The following is a 19745-nucleotide window of genomic DNA, read 5'->3' as shown; positions in this document are numbered from 1 at the left end:
GTACAAATCCGACCTGATTTATTCTTTGACCCTTTAGAGGGAGGTCACAAAAACCTGCCTGAAGGCTAAGTTACAAATGTTACAAACATCTTAGCTGTACCTGAGAGTGTCTCAAGCTACATTTGTCACATGGAACTCGGCCAATCGCATATTGAAGACACAATTACGGTCCAGCCAATACTTCTATGGCATAGGGTCTGGACCAATGAGGAGTGTGCACTGAACCGCGATATTTTAAGGGATGTGATGAGTTTAGATCATGGGAGCAGGATAAGATGGTTTGTTTACGTAAACAACTTCCTCGTGAAAATGGGCTGTCAGAACTATTACGATGATCCACTTTTAATGTGCAATATCCCAAGGAAGTCACTGAAAAATCAGTGCATGTAGTACCTGGAAGATATAAGAGCCAGTGAGGAAATAAAGAAAAAGACAGTATTAGCCCGTCAACTGATACTGGCTCAGGGTGAAATACAACCATATTTATCCCTTTCTATGAGTGAACATGAGCGGTTCGTTTTAACACGTTTTAGGTTAAATATTCTTTTTAGAGTTTTAAGCTTCCCTGTTATGAATATTTGGTCACGTGATTTAATTAAATGCCCGTGTGATGATCTATCTGAACAATCGGATATCCATATTTTATTTTTCTGTAAGTTTTATATATTACCTCGGAAAAAATTGATTGTTCCCATACTGAAGGAGATGGAAGTTAATCGCTGTCGTCCAGCTTTTTTAGCAATGCAGAAAGTAGATGCTATATTGACTGTGGCATCCATCTCTGAATTTAAAAAAAAATGTTTTTAGATTGCGTAAATCAATTTGTATGTAAGTATCTCACTTTTAATTACTCCCTATGTGACTGTCACCCTTATAATGTAATTTTCTGATTTTCCTGGTTGTACCTTTGAATAAAGAAATTTTGTGTGTACTTTTATGGTTATTTGCTTTTAACCGAATAAAGTTATAATGAATGAATGATTAGCAGCACTGTACAAAGCCTACCTGATTTATTCTTTGACCCTTTAGAGGGAGGTCATAAAAACCTCCCTGAAGGTTAAGTTACAAATGTTGTACGCTGTCTGTTTTAATAGATCAGAACCAAAGGGCTGGATTTGGTAAAGGTTTCCCACACTTAAAAGAGAATGAAACCCCTCCTACACCATAAAGAGAATCCAGAGTCAGTCTGAGGCTGACTTACCTCCAGGATAAATCCATGTCTTCAATCCGAGCCATCTTACCTTACTCAAGAGAAATCCTATGTCAGCCAAAAGCGTTAGGAACTCCTGTTCTGGTACCGGTGAATGAATGGCTGGGCAGCGCTTTCGATGCTTCTAGCCGCTACGTTCTGTAGAAGGAAGACATTATTTGAAGAGAGTATGGATACAAGCGGTAGTAAGACCTGCGAGAGGAGCAGGTTTCTTTTCAAGACACAACTGTGATCACAACAACGTGTGCCATTGTGGACTCCTTGCAGCTACTACAATGTCCAAAGGAAATCTTCTGCTAATAGAGGGTGTTTCTTAATGCAGGTTGTAATGTCTAGGGCTGGAATTAGTTATGATTCTCTTTTATAAGGATTGAATGCTAATACTACTCCTGCTGCTATTACTACTGCCAGAGCTACTTTTGCTGCTTCTTTCACTACTACCAGAGCTACTATTACTGATGGAGCTACTACTAATGCTGCTGCTACTACACTAACACTACTGCTACAACTACTCCTCGTATTATTACTGCTGCAACTACTATTACTACTGCCAGAGCTACTTTTTCTACTACTAATAGTACTGTTACTACTACTACTACCAGAGCTACTACTGCTGCTGCTACTACTACTACTACCAGAGCTACTACTGCTGCTACTACTACTACCAGAGCTACTACTGCTGCTACTACTACTACCAGAGCTACTACTGCTGCTACTACTACTACCAGAGCTACTGCTGCTGCTACTACTACTACCAGAGCTACTAGTGCTGCTACTACTACTACCGGAGCTACTACTGCTGCTACTACTACTATTACTGCTACTGCCAGAGCTACTACTGCTGCTGCTACTACTACTATTACTGCTACTACCAGAGCTACTACTGCTGCTGCTACTACTACTACTACCAGAGCTACTACTGCTGCTACTACTACTACCAGAGCTACTACTGCTGCTACTACTACTATTACTGCTACTACCAGAGCTACTACTGCTGCTGCTACTACTACTATTACTGCTACTGCCAGAGCTACTACTGCTGCTGCTACTACTACTACTACCAGAGCTACTACTGCTGCTACTACTACTACCAGAGCTACTACTGCTGCTACTACTACTATTACTGCTACTGCCAGAGCTACTACTGCTGCTGCTACTACTACTATTACTGCTACTGCCAGAGCTACTACTGCTGCTGCTACTACTACTACTACCAGAGCTACTACTGCTGCTACTACTACTACCAGAGCTACTACTGCTGCTACTACTACTATTACTGCTACTGCCAGAGCTACTACTGCTGCTGCTACTACTACTATTACTGCTACTGCCAGAGCTACTACTGCTGCTGCTACTACTACTACTACCAGAGCTACTACTGCTGCTACTACTACTATCGGAGCTACTACTGCTGCTACTACTACTACTACTACCAGAGCTACTACTGCTGCTACTACTACTACTACTACCGGAGCTACTACTGCTGCTGCTACTACTACTACTACCAGAGCTACTACTGCTGCTACTACTACTACCGGAGCTACTACTGCTGCTACTACTACTATTACTGCTACTGCCAGAGCTACTACTGCTGCTGCTACTACTACTATTACTGCTACTGCCAGAGCTACTACTGCTGCTGCTACTACTACTATTACTGCTACTGCCAGAGCTACTACTGCTGCTGCTACTACTACTACTACTACTACCAGAGCTACCACTGCTGCTACTACTACTATTACTGCTACTCCTACTATTACTGCTGGAGCTACTACTAATGTTGCTTCTACTACTACTTCACTAATACTACTGCTACTACTAACACTCCTATTATTATTGCTGCTGTGACTACTATTACTAGTTTCGCTACTCCTATCACCGCTGCTACTACGACAACTTTTCTACTTTTAATACTACTACAACTGCTACTACTAATAATAACACTACTCCTACTCCTACTAATAAAAAAACAACCTAAACCTGCACTTATCCCCAGATAGTTACAGCACTAGCTGGTAATAAAAGTAAGAGCCTGCGTAATTCACACTAACTTCTCTTCACTCTTGTGTTGGCGCTACGGGTCTCTTGTGTAGGCGCTTTGGCTCTACCTTCCAATAATTACACGACTCGTGTGCCCTAGAGTAGCTAGCATTTATCTGAAGTATACAACAAAACCTAAGGTTTACACAGGGCTCAACGTATAGTGCATGCCCTATGGTATATAGTGAGACACTGTGGCATATAGTGCATACACTATGGTGTATATTGCGCACTCATTCATGAAGGTTTTTGTGTATAGTATGCACACTATATTGTTTCGTGCGTACATGATACTGTATTGTGAGCACACTATGGTGTACAGTTAGTACACTGGAGTGTAGAGTGTGCGCACTGTGCTGTGTAGTGCGTACTCTATGGTGTATAGTGAGTGCATTGTGGTATATAGTGAGACACAATGGTGTATAGTGAGTGCACTATGGTACACACTCAATACACAAGGATGTACAGTAAGTACACCATGGTGTGTAGTGCATACACTATGGTGTATAGTGAGTACACTGTGGTGTATAGTGAGACACAATGGTGTATAGTGAGTACACTGTGGTGTATAGTGAGACACAATGGTGTATAGTGAGTACACTATGGTGTATAGTGAGACACAATGGTGTATAGTGAGTACACTGTGGTGTATAGTGAGACACAATGGTGTATAGTGAGTACACTATGGTGTATAGTGAGTACACTGTGGTGTATAGTGAGACACAATGGTGTATAGTGAGTACACTGTGGTGTATAGTGAGTACACTATGTTGTATAATGCATACACTATGGTGTTCAGTGCCTACACTACAGTAGTTTGGAACCCGAAAGCTGCAACTTTGAGAACCCCAAACCTTGAGTCCCCCAAACCTCCCTGTGCTAGTAGTAACACATGTCGCTCCTCTGCTCGGGATTCCCTACAACATGTTGAGCTGATGTTCGCGCCAAACTGGATTCTGTTCCAAAGGGCTCCTAGTAAAGCACTCCGAAGTCTTGAGTAGGCGCTCTAGTGACTACGGGAAATGCTGGGATACAGCCCTTTTATTATCCCGGTGTTAGAAATCATCGAACGACAACACGCGAAACGCCCAACTACATCTACTGGGAGCAAGCCTGCAGGGTACCAGTCCAGGCGTCCCAGAGAAACTAATTTGTAGAGGCGTGTTTGCCAAAATCAGTGGCAGTCATTAAAATCCTTTAATTGTTCAACTACCAACAACAAGAACTCCTTTGAATGTTAAAATAACCAGATAATTATTCTCATTAGCATCTGCGTTTATACCTGGCAACCCAATGAGTGATGAGTTATTTTTTATTTACTTGGAAGATTAACACAGGGAAATATTTTCAGTGTATTCTATAGAATGCAGTCCAGCATACGGATGATGGCCATGAAATCTGCAGCTGGTATTCAGTAGTAAATAAATATTATAATGCCACTCTAGCTATACTCAGAACAAATACAAGAAGCGTGGGTTTTTCACCAGCCTTAAGTGATGTTATATTCCATATAGGTACCTTATATAGGCACAGGTAACATCACAACCTTTCACCTATATTTTTCCCTACATTACTTACATAATGGTCCTTAGGCGCTGACCTTTTACCTAGATACAACACTACTTTCAGAACACAGGTTTTTCCCTTGTTCGAATCTCATACAGTATGCATGAGGTTTCTTGGAAGCACAGCAGGACTACCATCTCCTGTATAATATCTTTGCAGAAAGTTCAGGCCCGACGTCACCCTTTAGGCCGACACAGTAACACAGCAAGGTAGGACCCCTGGGGAGACATATGTGTATATATACATCATCTCTTGCATTAGAAAGACAGATGAGACTGAGACTTCCCGGCTGACACACTGACCAGAGACGCTGAGGTTCCTGCATGCAGATACTCCAGCTCGCAGTGGTCTAACATCCCTTGCGAGGTGTGCAACTCGAGACCAGGACAGGGTCCCATATTCTCTCATTCTCAGGTAATTGGGTGGACTAGATCCTAGAGGGATTCTTGGCATAACACCTACACAGATGCTAGGTACATTTAGGTACATCAGGTTAGGGAGGCTTCGAAGGAGCATGCACTTATTATCATGTATTTTATGTACTTGTATATATTCATGATTACAATCAATGTAAAAAGAATTTCTCTTGGGTGAACAAATTATAAATATCAAAGTGCGTTGCAGACAACCATACACAAATCTTACATGCACTCAAAACCCCATTCATGCAACGCACTTTGATATTTATAATTTGTTCACCCAAGAGACATTCTTTTTACATTGATTGTAATCAGTACCCTGTCTCTTGGGCAGTGGGGCTACTCCCTTCTTGTTTCACATATATTCCTGATTACTGCAAAATGGTAGTGATGCAGTGCTCACCCAGAAATATCCCCAACCCAGGGTCCAGGTCACTCCGGTGGGGCCCATAACACCGAAGTACAACACACCTAGTCACACACACACACTTTACCCCAGACCCTTGCAAATATACATATATACAATGGGTTGAGTGAATTCGCTCCAATGACAGGATACCTTTTAAGCACAGATTTTTAACACCAACATTTGTTTTCATCAATAATTCTATTAACTAACCTATGCATCAATGTACCCCGCCAATTAGTTTGATGGACCAATTAGTTGAGCAAGTTGATGGTGATTGTCAAGACCAGCTTAACCTCACTACAACAATACATTGATTTGCATAATTAATTGACTAATAAAAAATCAAGAACACCTGAAATAATTTAAAAGATTTTATATAATTAATTTGCATAAAAGAAATTATCATTTATTCTGTCATTGTTCATTTTCACTGAGCATTGCCATTTATTTAGGAAATAAATCAAGAAAAACTGTTAATAAAAGTCATGAAGAGAAAATTCAGGTTCACATTAATTGCATTATTCTCTAAAATAAACCATCAAACATTGGTCATGTACCTGAAAGAGAATTCTTCATGAAAAAATCAGAGAACCATAGTTAAAACACATGCATCTAATTCTAAAGATTTTTACACTAAAACCTGCCTACCTAGCACTAAACCCAAACTATACTTACTAACCCAGGCCTCCTCGGACGCAGTCTCTTTTCCCAGGCCTAGTGTCCCGGAACATTCTCCAACCTACAGGGGTTATCAGTGAGCCTTCTGGCATAGTTTTAGGCTCTCAGCATCTCTGCAAACAGCTGCAGTGCAAACAGCATCTCTCTCTCTGCGATCAGCTTCTCCCTGACAGACCCCAATTTTGGTGTGATAATTATACTGTATTTGCTGGCTCTCTACCCTCAAATGTTTCAACTCTTGTAGTTTCTCTTTCTCTGATTGGTCATGACATTGCAATTATTAGCTCTCAGGATGTTCTTTAATCGACAATGTATTTTTTTAACTTTCAGGATGTCCATGAATAACTTCCTGATTAAAAAGCTGACAGATACAAATTCGACTGTCCATGCATTTCTCAACTTCCAGGATGTCCGTGAATAACTTTGTTTGACAAACTGATAAACACAAGTTCGACTGTCCGTGTTCATCATCAGGCATTTAAATGTTCATTGGCAGTGATTCAGCTGCTTCCACGTGGTCATCTTTTCTCCTTGGCAGACATTCAGCTGTTCTCGCGGTTATCACTATGGCCTTAAGCCACTTCACCAGCATTCATATCAAGTGGCCTCGAATCATAGTTAGCTGAGGTTGCAAAGTTTTCAGTGTAGCACAGAGCATGGACGAGTTTCTCTCAGCAAAATGATGTAAGCTTTCTCTACTGCGCAGAACCGGGAAAAGCGAAGCCATTTTGGAAGTGGCAACCAACCAAAACTACGATAAACAGAAAAAGAAAATGTAAATACACAGAATATATGTGTTTTCTGTCCCCCCCACCCACCAGTGCTAATAATTATCCTTTAAAACTGTTACCTAGCAGAAAGCATCACACTGCAAGCCATTAAAATAAAGCAGAAAAGCAGCATGCAATGCACAATGTACACAGACATGCAGTATTATACCATTTAAATGCACAAAATAAATTAAACATGCGTTTTACATCATTAATTAATATGTTAATCAAACATGTTAGTGCAAAGCATTTCCCACATGTAATGTGGGTTTTTTGGTTAATACACAGAAATCAAAATAATATATTTACTTTGTTATGGGGGGTGATTGATCTGAATGGGGTACACACAAAATCTTCTGTACCTCGCTCCATCAGTAGAACTGTCCCATCCCTTTACGTTTGTTGTACTGCAAATCATATATCTATGCTACTGTCGTATGGTTGCTGCAGCTCATCTATTCAACACTAGAATAACAACTGTTCAATAAATTCTTATTGGCAAACGCCCAGTATGTCTATTCTGTGTATCTCTGAGACAGACTAAGTAAGCATGAGTGACTGAACGAAAGGTAGTATATTGTTTCCACGATCCTGGGGGATCAGGGTTGTCGTGTTCTTTGGTTGCCATAAACTATTCTCTCCCCAATAAGAGGAGATTCTAGTTGCACTGTGAGCTAGCTGATGCAGACAGGCTAAAGTATCGGTGGGGGTGAACGGAATCAGTCTGTCACTAGTCCCACAGTTTGGGCCAGATGTAGGAAGGCTATTACCGGTCGGTAACGGCCGAAATTAATGAATTTCGGCCGTTACCGACCGGTAATAGGCTTTTCTGATGTAGGGGCTTGTGGGACTGCCCCTGGGTTCTCAAAGAGGCTCACGGACACTGGGGTGCTTGGCAATGAGGGTTTTATTGTTTTACAAAGGCGTCTTTTCTGCACTGGTAAGCGGTAGAAGGGAAGGGGGTCGTTGTTCTCCTCAGCCGTGCTCCTCGCTGCACTCAGTCTCCGCTCCCGGTGTCTCCTGGGAGTCGTAAGCCGAACTCCCGCCGTGGTCCGCGTTGGTTCAGCAGGCCCCGAGAAAGAAAAGACACCTGCGTTAGGGCGCGACCCTCTTGAGGATAGTAAAGGAAGGGGTAGTGAGGAAGCACGCGTGCAAATTACGAAACAACCCTATCTCAGTGCCGGTGAGTGAGAGGGGGGGGTATGTTCTTAAGATAGGGGTGCCGAGGGTGCCTCAAGGTGGCTTGCTCCACCTCCGTCCCGCCCAGCCCGTGAAGCGAGCCCGTACCTGTTCTAGCCACACTTCTCGGGAAGTGTGGCTGGGCGCTGCGCCGTCCCGTTGGCCTCCCGGCTTGTCGTTGGAGTCTCGGTCTCCGTCTCGTCCTCTTCCCGGGCTCCGCTCTCCTTCTCTGTAGGTCTCCGTCCTCCTCTCCGTACTCGGCTCTCCTCTTGCCTCCTCTTCCGTTCGGTCTTCCCGACCCTGCTCCGGCTTCCACCAGTCGTCCTCTCGACTCCGTCTCCAGTCCTCTGCTTCCTCTCCGTCCTCGCTCCGACTCTCTCCCTCTCTTCCTCCGGGTGTAAGACACACCTGTGCTGTGTTTGGGCTGGGAGTTATCGGCAGTGGGAGGGCGGTCTCCGATTCCAACTCCGCCCAATTAAAGAAACATGGGTCGGACTTCTGCATACCTGGGTCAAAGGCAGCGTCCGCTGGCGTCTTCCAGACGTCTGTATGCTGTGTGTACAAAGGGGAGACATTAATAGGTAGGCCAGGAGGGCCCGAGTCCGGGTCCTCCATGTCACAGGGCTGAAATGAACGATTCGGTAATTTACCGAATCGGTAATTTAAGGAATCGGTAAATTACCAATTTCTTAAATACCAGTTCAGTAAATTTCCGAATTCCTAATGTAGGGAGCACTTAAATGAGTGCTTATCCCATGTTAGGATTTGTTATTTACCATCAACTACAAGTTGGTGGTAAATAACGAAAACACCCCAAAAAGCAATTTTATGCAAATTGCTTCAGTGCCATGTTGCAGACATACATGCCCCTAGGGCATGTATGTCTGCAACATGTGCACCCATACACAATTGAGGGCTGCAACAGGGTGTCAAAGTGACACCCTGCCACCCTTCAATGTTTTCCCCCTTTTACCAAATCGGTATTTACTGATTCGGTAATTGACATTCATTCCTATGGGCCTCCAGGCCCATAGGAATGAATGGCAATTACCGAATCAGTAAATACCGATTCGGTAAATACCGAATCTTAACAATTCGGTAAATTTTACCGAATGATTTGCTACATAGCATTTACCGATTCTAAAATACCGAATCGGTAAAATTCGGTATTTTCGAATCGGTAAATGCTATTTACCTACATCTGGCCCTAGATGGTATCCAAACATGAAGATCCTGTATAGGTTATATTAGAACTACACGACAGTGATCCATAACTAAAATCCTCAAATTGAAATCAGTTATTCATATTATTTCAGGAAAATGTGGGGAAAAAGGAGAGCAGCTGGTCTTTAGTTCTAGTATCAGGGACTCGGCCTGAGGCATTACTACTGGTACGGCCTAGTGCCAACGCAGGAACCCATGCACCTTGGTGCAAGAGTGCCTGTGCTGCATGCAGCGTTGTTTTTGTGCAGGAAGGTACACCTCCTGAGGTTATTTCCTCGTTCCATGAGTCCTGCAGGTTGCAATACGCAAAGAAAGAGGGGATCATTTGGAGAAGTAAGCCAATTTCTCCTCGTTATGCCTCACCTGGAAAGGCGTGGCTTTTTGAAACATTCCCGGGCTTACCAGTGTAAGTAAATCTGGTAATGCACCAAACCCATGGGTGGTTGCTTGAGAGCGCCCACGCCCCACCCGTGGAGCGCTTCCCAACACAGAGTAGCTTACGGCAGTCACTTGCACTGCCTTGCGTTACCCTAGATTTGCCAGGACACGCAGGGAAGCTCAAGGTGGCTTTGTGGGGCTTGTTAAGTCAGAATCAGGGGTGTAACAAACGCCCCCGCAGGCCCGCGGTGCGGGGGGCCCCACTCTCTTCATTAAATGAAGGGGGCCCCCGCCTCCTCAGCTCTTCTAAGAGCTGTGAGAGAGGCTTGCGCTAAAGCAAGCCTCTCTCCCTCCAAAGCAGGTGCAGGCTGTCTGCAGCCCCCTCTGAGCCCCTCGCCCCCTTCCTCTGACTGAAGAGAAACAAAGTATCAACTGACATTGTTTCTCTTCTGTCAGAGCATGGGAGGCCCGGAAAGAGGATGGGGTGGGGGCCCCAGAGAGAGAGCAGGAGGCAACACAGAGGCCTGCTCGGGACCCTGACGAGGGTGGGAGTGGGAGCCCCCAGAGAGAGCATTCTCCAGGGCAAAGCTCATATGGGATGGGATGAGGCAGTGCCCTCAGGTAAGCACTCTTGTTAGAAGCACCATGTGGGCTTCCACAGGGGGGGCAAGGGGGGGCCAAGAAGGGTGCAAGGCAGAGAGAAGAAGGGTGCAAGGCGGAGGGGAGATGGGTGCAAGGCAGAGGGGAGAAGGGTGCAAGGCAGAGAGGAGATGGGTGCAAGGCGGAGGGGAGAAGGGTGCAAGGCAGAGAGGAGATGGGTGCAAGGCGGAGGGGAGAAGGGTGCAAGGCAGAGAGGAGATGGGTGCAAGGCGGAGGGGAGATGGGTGCAAGGCGGAGGGGAGATGGGTGCAAGGCGGAGGGGAGAAGGGTGCAAGGCAGAGGGGAGAAGGGTGCAAGGCAGAGAGGAGAAGGGTGCAAGGCAGAGGGGAGAAGGGTGCAAGGCAGAGAGGAGAAAGGTGCAAGGCAGAGGGGAGAAAGATGCAAGGCAGAGAGGAGAAGGGTGCAAGGCAGAGAGGAGATGGGTGCAAGGCGGAGGGGAGAAGGGTGCAAGGCAGAGAGGAGATGGGTGCAAGGCGGAGGGGAGATGGGTGCAAGGCGGAGGGGAGATGGGTGCAAGGCGGAGGGGAGAAGGGTGCAAGGCAGAGGGGAGAAGGGTGCAAGGCAGAGAGGAGAAGGGTGCAAGGCAGAGGGGAGAAGGGTGCAAGGCAGAGAGGAGAAAGGTGCAAGGCAGAGGGGAGAAAGATGCAAGGCAGAGAGGAGAAGGGTGCAAGGCAGAGGGGAGAAAGGTGCAAGGCAGAGAGGAGAAGGGTGCAAGGCAGAGGGGAGAAGGGTGCAAGGCGGAGGGGAGATGGGTGCAAGGCGGAGGGGAGAAGGGTGCAAGGCAGAGAGGAGATGGGTGCAAGGCGGAGGGGAGATGGGTGCAAGGCGGAGGGGAGATGGGTGCAAGGCGGAGGGGAGAAGGGTGCAAGGCAGAGGGGAGAAGGGTGCAAGGCAGAGAGGAGAAGGGTGCAAGGCAGAGGGGAGAAGGGTGCAAGGCAGAGAGGAGATGGGTGCAAGGCGGAGGGGAGAAGGGTGCAAGGCAGAGAGGAGATGGGTGCAAGGTGGAGGGGAGAAGGGTGCAAGGCAGAGAGGAGATGGGTGCAAGGCGGAGGGGAGATGGGTGCAAGGCGGAGGGGAGAAGGGTGCACGGCAGAGGGGAGAAGGGTGCAAGGCAGAGAGGAGAAGGGTGCAAGGCAGAGGGGAGAAGGGTGCAAGGCAGAGAGGAGAAGGGTGCAAGGCAGAGGGGAGAAGGGTGCAAGGCAGAGGGGAGAAGGGTGCAAGGCAGAGGGGAGAAGGGTGCAAGGCAGAGAGGAGAAGGGTGCAAGGCAGAGGGGAGAAGGGTGCAAGGCAGAGAGGAGAAGGGTGCAAGGCAGAGGCGAGAAGGGTGCAAGGCAGAGAGGAGAAGGATGCAAGGCAGAGGGGAGAAGGGTGCAAGGCAGAGGGGACAAGGGTGCAAGGCAGAGGGGACAAGGGTGCAAGGTAGAGGGGAGAAGGATGCAAGGTAGAGAGAAGGGTGCAAGGTAGAGAGGAGAAGGGTGCAAAGCGGAGAGGAGATGGGTGCAAGGCAGAGGGGAGAATGGTGCAAGGTAGAAAAGGGTGCAAGGCGGAGTGGGAGAAGGGTGCAAGACAGAGAGGAGAAGGGTGCAAGGCAGAGGGGAGAAGGGTGCAAGGCAGAGAGGAGAAGGGTGCAAGGCAGAGGGGAGAAGGGTGCAAGGCAGAGGGGAGAAGGGTGCAAGGCAGAGGGGAGAAGGGTGCAAGGCAGAGGGGAGAAGGGTGCAAGGCAGAGAGGAGAAGGGTGCAAGGCAGAGGGGAGAAGGGTGCAAGGCAGAGAGGAGAAGGGTGCAAGGCAGAGGGGAGAAGGGTGCAAGGCAGAGGGGACAAGGGTGCAAGGCAGAGGGGACAAGGGTGCAAGGTAGAGGGGAGAAGGATGCAAGGTAGAGAGAAGGGTGCAAGGTAGAGAGGAGAAGGGTGCAAAGCGGAGAGGAGATGGGTGCAAGACAGAGAGGAGATGGGTGCAAGGCGGAGGGGAGAAGGGTGCAAGGTAGAGAGGAGAAGGGTGCAAGGCGGAGAGGAGATGGGTGCAAGGCAGAGGGGAGAAGGGTGCAAGGTAGAGAGGAGAAGGGTGCAAAGCAGAGGGGAGAAGGGTGCAAGGCGGAGGGGAGAAGGATGCAAGGCAGAGGGGAGAAGGGTGCAAGGCAGAGAGGAGAAGGGTGCAAGGTAGAGGGGAGAAGGGTGCAAGGCAGAGGGGAGAAGGGTGCAAGGCAGAGAGGAGAAGGGTGCATGGTAGAGGGGAGAAGGGTGCAAGGCAGAGGGGAGAAGGGTGCAAGGTAGAGAGGAGAAGGGTGCAAGGCAGAGAGGAGAAGGGTGCAAGGCAGAGGGGAGAAGGGTGCAAGGCAGAGGGGAGAAGGGTGCAAGGTAGAGAGGAGAAGGGTGCAAGGTAGAGGGGAGAAGGGTGCAAGGTAGAGGGGAGAAGGGTGTAAGGCAGAGAGGAGAAGGGTGCAGGCAGAGAGGAGAAGGGTGCAAGGCGGAGGGGAGAAGGGTGCAAGGTAGAGGGGAGAAGGGTGTAAGGCAGAGAGGAGAAGGGTGCAAGGTAGAGGGGAGAATGGTGCAAGGTAGAAAAGGGTGCAAGGCGGAGGTGGAGTAGGGTGCAAGGTAGAGAGCAGAAGGGTGCAAGGCAGAGAGGAGAAGGGTGCAAGGCAGAGGGGAGAATGGTGCAAGGTAGAAAAGGGTGCAAGGCGGAGGTGGAGTAGGGTGCAAGGTAGAGAGCAGAAGGGTGCAAGGCAGAGAGGAGAAGGGTGCAAGGCAGAGGGGAGAATGGTGCAAGGTAGAAAAGGGTGCAAGGCGGAGTGGGAGAAGGGTGCAAGTGGGAGGGGGAGAAGGGTGCAAGGGAGAGGGCGAGAAGGGTACAAGGCAGAGGGTAGAAGGTGATTTCGGTCATGGCAGCCATCCGTGTTGGAACGTACGCTAAGACACGCGTCCATCTGCAGTAGAGTTTACCGACTCGTACCCCTCCGAGTTTATACTCCACGGGCCTTTATCATCTAACTGCAGATCTCCTGTTTCATATCTCTGTGCGATTGGCCTCCTTCCCTCGCTGCATTCCGTCATGAAGTGCGAATCTTGATCTACAATCGTCACATTTCCTTCAAAATTACGTATCTTTTGTATCTGATAGTCAGCAGTTACGATTACAATAAGATCAGGATCTCCTTTGGTCTCTTTACCGTTCCCATCACCTTTGAGAGAACCTCTTGAACCCTGCAACCATTGTGATCTCAAGTGCTCGATCACATATTTATAATCAAGATTACGATTCCTTCCATGCCATTTCTCCAAAAACGAAAATTTCTGACGTGTATTCTCTCTGCAGCTAGACTGTGTCTCTTCACTAAACGTTACCCTCAGTGGAAGCTGTATTTTGTCCTCCCCCCGTCTAGCCCTTTGAAACAATTTGTTTGGCCAGCGCACCCAGCTTTTAGCTTGACACATCTCTGTGGCTCTCCTGATGAAGGTACCTCCTGTGCTGAAACACGCGTAGAGAACTCTTACAATTGCTACCATCTGCACCAATATATCAACTGCTCAAAATAAAATTTCATCCTTTTTTATATATTTGCTCTAGATTGTAATTCTTGTATAACTGCAGTTTATGTATTTGTATATGTCTATATTACCTGGGACAAAGTGCTTACCACCCGTAACTCATGGTAAATACGTTTAATTTGATGTATATGCACCTGTATGTATATGTTGTGTATATTTTTTGTATTTTTGTGTCTGAAACAATCTTTTTAAATAATCATCAATAAAGATGAAATTATATGTTTTAAATAGTTGTAGTTTGATTGCACTGAGCTTGGGTTATCCCCCATATCTTGCTGAATAAATCAATGTAATGCTACTGATATCGACTGCCTAGGAAAGTTTTTCGCCTTTGTAATTTACCCTGTCCTAGGAGTACTAGAATTATACAGGGGTCCTATTTTTCCACAAGAGGGTAGAAGAGTGCAAGGGGGATGGAGATGAAGTAACAAATGTGCCCCCCCCACCCCCGAAACATTTCTGAGAGAGTGGAGTGAGAGAGAGAGTAGAGCAAGAGAGAGAGAGAGAGAGAGAGAGAGAGAGAGAGAGAGAGAGAGAGAGGGTGGAGAGAGAGTGGAGAGCAAGAGTGGAGAAAGAGAGTGGGGAGAGAGAGAGTAGAGAGAGTAGAGAGAGTAGAGAGAGAGACAGAGAGAGAGAGAGGGAGAGAGAGAGAGAGAGAGGGAGAGAGGAGAGAGAGAGAGAGAGGGGGAGAGAGAGAGAGAGGGGGAGAGAGAGAGGAGAGAGAGAGAGGGGGAGAGAGAGAGGGGGGAAAGAGAGAGGGAGAGAGAGAGAGAGAGAGAGGGAGAGAGAGAGAAAGAGAGAGAGAGAAAGAGAGAGGGAGAGAAAGAGAAAGAGAGAGAGAGAGAGAGGGTGGAGAGAGAGTGGAGAGCAAGAGTGGAGAAAGAGAGTGGAGAGAGAGAGTAGAGAGAGTAGAGCGAGTAGAGAGAGAGTAGAGAGAGAGAGTGGAGAGAGAGACAGTGGATAGAGAGACCGTGAAGAGAGAGAGAGTGGAGCGATAGAGTGGAGAGAGAGTAGAGAGAGTGGAGAGAGAGTGGATAGAGAGTGGAGAGAGAGTGGAGAGAGAGTGGATAGAGAGTGGAGAGAGAGTGGAGAGAGAGTGGATAGAGAGTGGAGAGAGAGTGGAGAGAGAGTGGAGAGAGAGTGGAGGGAGACAGGGGAGAGAGAGGGGAGAGAGAGAAAGTGGAGAGAGAGTAGAGAGAGAGAGTGGAGAGAGTGTGGAGAGAGTAGAGAGAGAGAGAGAGAGTGGAGAGAGAGTGGATAGAGAGCGGAGAGAGAGTGGAGAGAGAGTGGAGAGAGAGTGGATAGAGAGCGGAGAGAGAGAGAGAGTGGAGAGAGAGTGGATAGAGAGTGGAGAGAGAGTGGATAGAGAGCGGAGAGAGAGAGAGAGTGGAGAGAGAGTAGAGAGAGTGGAGAGAGAGTAGAGAGAGAGAAGGGGAGAGGTGTTGGCCTAACGGCTAGGGCGCTCGACCTCGGACCTGGGGAACGTGGTTCGAGTCTCGGTAACGACGCCAGAAACCTCCTGTGATTCTGGGCAAATCACTTAATCTCCCGTGCCTAAGATGAAAGTGTGTCCTCATGTAACGTAACTGGTGCTATGTAAAGCGCTCTGATAACTGATTCGGTTCGGTTCTAGTTTGCGCTATATAAAACTCTCCAAAAAAAAAGAAGGGAGTGAGTGAGAGGCAGTGGAGAGAGAGACAGTGGAGAGAGAGTGGACAGAGTTGAGAGAGAGTAGAGACTGACTGACTCAGAGTCTGAATACTGACTGACGGAGAGACTGACTGGCTGAGAAACTGACAGAGAGAGAGAGAGACCGAATGACAGACAGACTGACAGAGAGAGAGAGAGAGAGAGACTGACAGACAGACTGACTGACTGACAGACTGACTAACTGAGAGAGACTGAATGACACAGAGAGAGAGACTGACTGACTGAGAGAGAGAGACTGACTCATTGAGAGAGAGAGAGAGAGAGAGAGAGAGAGAGACTGTGATGGAATTGGGGTCACAGTGTGTATGAAGCTATTCAATGCCTCTTAAGATTGCTATTGTCTACTAATAAAAATGTATTATCAAAATGTGCTCTTTGTAGTTACATCTGCTTTTGAAATACTGCATTGTCGCTTTGTCTAATGTTTTAAAATGGAAACGAGAAGGAGCAGTGGATGCACTTTTGTCAAAACTGAACGATGAGTGGGCTCGATGTTGTATATCATGACAGGAGTCTGCATCAGGAAACCCACCTAACATTGGGCAAACTGCCCCGGCCTACTGATGGCAGTGACCCTGTAATGAATGGACCGCCACCTATGATAGCCTGCTGGCAGACTAAGCCCAACCTTTAACTCCACCATCCAGTGTTACTTATAACGGCTGCATTGGAGACAGCGGCGTAACAATAGCCCTGCATCCCCTGCAGTATGGCGGGTCGCTGGCCTGAGAGCTCTAGACTGGCACGGAGGATGGGAGGGGGGCCCCCTCCATGTAGTTTGCAGGGGGGCCCCCTCAAGTTTCGTTACGCCAAGCACTTACGCTGCCTTGCGTTACTCTTTATTTGCCAGGTCATGCAGGGCCTCTCAAGGTGGCTTTGTGGGGCTTGGTAAGTCAAAATCAAGGCCTTGCAATGCCTGGTGTGATGCAAGGGCTCAATAAAAATGCCTCCAAGTGGATGCATTGATTATTCCCTGGGCATTTTAATGACTCTAGGAGGCGGTGACATTGATAGCCTAGACTGATAGTTGTCTTGGAGTTTTCATGTCTTAGGTGGGTGCAGGCACAGGGTGAATTTAGGGGCATATCAGCAACGCTTTGCGATAACTATCGCAAAGCGTGCTTAGCGCTTCTTTCCCTAACGCCCGCTATCGCAGGTTTTTATCGCAGAGATATTGCATTAATAGCAGCACGTATCTCCAAGGCGATAAAAATTCCTGTGATAGTGTGGAAATCGCCATTTTGCAGGGAACATTGCTGGTTTTCCAGCGATGTTCCCTGCAAAACAGCAATAACCTTACTGATATGACCCTGTGGTCGTATCAGCAGAATCCACCCCCTATGTTAGGGGTGGCTTAGTCAAGAATTTAGCAGACGTTAGTTTTTGGAGAAAACAGCAGTTTTCTCCAAAAAATAACGTCTGCTAAAATGGTAGGGCATCCTTGCTGATAGCGTGAAGCCCCGCTATTGATGTCCTGACATGCAGTGTATGTCAGGAACGCCCACTTTGCATCTCATTAGAGATGCAAAGGTATGCGTAGTGCAAAAGGGTGCTAACATGGGGAAACAACCTTTACAACGCAACTTTTACAACGCACTACCTTTACAACGAAACTTTTACAACGCAACATCCATTACAACGCATGTCTTTACAACGCAACCATTACAACGAATGACACTACAACGCATTCCATTACAACGCATGTCATTACAACGTAGTAATTACAACGCATACCATTACAACGCATAACATTACCATCCAACACTTTCCCTACTGTTGCACCCCCTGGAGTTAGAATAGTAATTTTTACCCCTACACTATCCAATACTTACCAAACATGCAATGTAATGTTATGCGTTGTAATGGTATGCGTTGTAAAGGTAGTATGCGTTGTAATGGAATGCGTTGTAAAGGTAGTTTAACAATATTCGTTGTAATGGCATGCGTTGTAATGGAATGCGTTGTAATGGATGTTGCATTGTACAAAATGCGTTGTAATGGTATGCGTTGTAAAAGTATGCGTTGTAACGTCATACATCCGCTAACATGCGTATATGCATGTTAGCAACCTCTTGCTTATAGGGCAATGGTTTTATCTCTGCTTTTCTGGGTTTTAAAGCCAAAAAAGCTGAGATAAAGCCCTTGCTGATATGCCCCTTGGTGACTGTCCTCTGGCTAGGTCTGTGAGTCTGATATCGACCCTGAGGGATATGTTGGCCAGACGTAATGTTTCAAATATAGAGTGGACTTTGGGACTTTGGGTCAGCTCCTAGCTTGCGCTTGATGGCTTTGTTGTCTGTCGCATGTCGCCTGTCACAGTTGTTGCTTCTGATTTGATGGATTTCCTCCCTGTTCATGTGCATTTCTGCTCACTCTGTCCTGAGTGTCTTGTATCATCCACTGCAGATGGTGCTTGCGCTCAGGGAACTCTTTTTTCTTTCACTTTAAGCTCTCCACGGGAGTGCATGTGTTTTCTTACTCTCTCTCCATGTGCTGCTTTCCCTGTCATTTTCCAACCCTTTGTTCTGTTTTGCTTCCCCAGCCTCTAAAGCCCCCAGCTGGCCCATTGCTTCGCTGACCACATCCCACTCATTTTTAACACCCAAATCAACTGCTCCTCCATTGCTCCTCCACCCCCATTCCACATATATATATTTTTTTAGCTTTTCAGTTTTTTAACTTCTAGGTGCCAATGGACAAGCATGTGAACATGTTATTTAAGCCCTTTTAAAATGGCCACCTGTGATGGAACGTGTGCCTGCTTGTGCTGCAGACACCTAGAATTGTATGATTATAGAATTGCATTATCTTAACAAACCCATCCAAAGATGGCGTCCACGGTTGAACACACACCCACTAAGACCATATTTGAAAGGGTCATACCAGAATATTGAGTCTAAAATATCGTGATATACTGTTGTACTTATTGAAGTGGGAATAGTACATCTTACCCCTCCTCTGTCCAACACATTCCCTACTGTTGCACTCATTGCAGTAGGAATAGGAAATTGTACACCTCTGCTATCCAACACTTTCCCTTTTGTTGTTCTGACTGGAGTGGGAATAGTACATTTTACCCCTCAACAATCCTATACTTTCTTTACTGTTCCATAGACTGTAGTGGGAATATTATATTTTACCCTCTGCAATCAAACACTTTCCCTACTGTTGTACTGGCTGGAATGGGTATAGTAAATTTTACTCCTCCACAGTCCAACACTTTTCTTATTGTTAGACTGACTGGAGTGGGAATAGTACATTTTACTCCTCCGCTTTCCAACACTTTCCCTATTGTTGTCCTGACTGAAGTGGGAATATGACATTTTGCCCCTCTGCTATCCAACTCTTATCTGACTGTTGTATTGACTGGAGTGGGAATAGTATATTTTACCTCTCCACAATTCAACACTTTCCCTACTGCTGCACTCGTTGGTGTGGGAATAGTACATTGTACCCATCCCCAATCCATCCCTTTCCCTACTGTTGTAGTGATTGGAGTGTAAATAGTAAATTTTAGCCCTCCACACTCAATTTTGCTACTGTTGTACTGGCTGGAATGGGTACAGTACATATTACCTATTATCAATCCAACATTTTTACTACTGTTGCATTTATTGGAGGGGAATTTGTAAATTGTACCCAGTTTTATTATTTGTCCATTGCGTGAAGTGTGAGTAGTAAATTTGTTTATATATTTACAATAATAGTTTGCATAGTTTTGTATAAATGGTAGTGGGAACAGTATATGTATTACACTTCATATTTTTTTATTTATTTGATATTGTTATAATTTATTGTTATGAAAACTCCAAAGGGTAAGTAACGTCCTTTATTCACTGGTTCTCAAGCACCAATTGACAAGCAGTGTGCCAACATTTTAAGTTGAGGGTCACATCCAAATTTCCAAGGAGGGGGATACCAAGGGCAGAAGGGCAGAGGGTGGGGGGGGGAGGTAAGAA

The sequence above is a fragment of the Lissotriton helveticus genome, chromosome 12, assembly GCF_964261635.1.
Source record: "Lissotriton helveticus chromosome 12, aLisHel1.1, whole genome shotgun sequence".
NCBI classification, from domain to species: Eukaryota; Metazoa; Chordata; class Amphibia; order Caudata; family Salamandridae; genus Lissotriton; species Lissotriton helveticus.
Note: the sequence above shows the minus strand (reverse complement) of the source record.